We start from the raw sequence: 718 nt of genomic DNA, 5'->3' as shown, positions 1-718 counted from the left end.
GGGGCTCCCAGGGACGTCTGCCTCCCGCCTTGTGGCCCCTGCAGTCGCTCGGCCTTCTGCATGGACGTTCCCGCACCTCCCTCTTCCCTGGGCTACTTCTGCTAGTCCCTGAGACCCCGGTGAGCCCCCCACCCCTGCCCCTCATCCATGTTCCCCGTACTCCCCACGTCCCTTCCCACCGCACAGGCTTTTTTTTCTGTTGGGAAAGCGACGCTCTTAATTGTGCAGCTTGCTGAGTTTCATGTAATCACACTGCATTTTAATTTGACAGCAGTTTGTCTCTCAGCCCAGGCCGGGTTCATGAGCATGGTTCTCCTTTCGAGCTCACAGAACAGCCCAGGGAGGGAGGGGCAGGGCCTGCTCTTACACGTGGGGACGCTAACACCCAGGATGCTCGGCGGACTTCGATACCTGCTGTGGCCCTGCCAGGTGCAAAGGCCCTTCAGGGACCTCTGCAGGTCTCGCGTCATTTGTGGCTTGATTTTACCTGGGGGCTGTCCAATCTTAGGTCTTTGTGTCGAAGGGACTAGCCTGTTTTACAGGGGACAGAGGGACAGAAAGGACAAGGTGCGACCCGAATACTCGCCCAGTTTAGCGACAACCTCTGGCTCCAGGGCCCTTTCCCACGCCTGGCCCAGCCCTTGTGAGTGCTCGGCCCTGCCGTGTTGGGGCTGAGGCCAGCAGGGCCGGAACAGGCCCAGCCGCCTCTCTCTGCAAA

The sequence above is a fragment of the Pteropus vampyrus genome, unplaced genomic scaffold, assembly GCF_000151845.1.
Source record: "Pteropus vampyrus isolate Shadow unplaced genomic scaffold, Pvam_2.0 Scaffold72, whole genome shotgun sequence".
Lineage (NCBI taxonomy): Eukaryota > Metazoa > Chordata > Mammalia > Chiroptera > Pteropodidae > Pteropus > Pteropus vampyrus.
Note: the sequence above shows the minus strand (reverse complement) of the source record.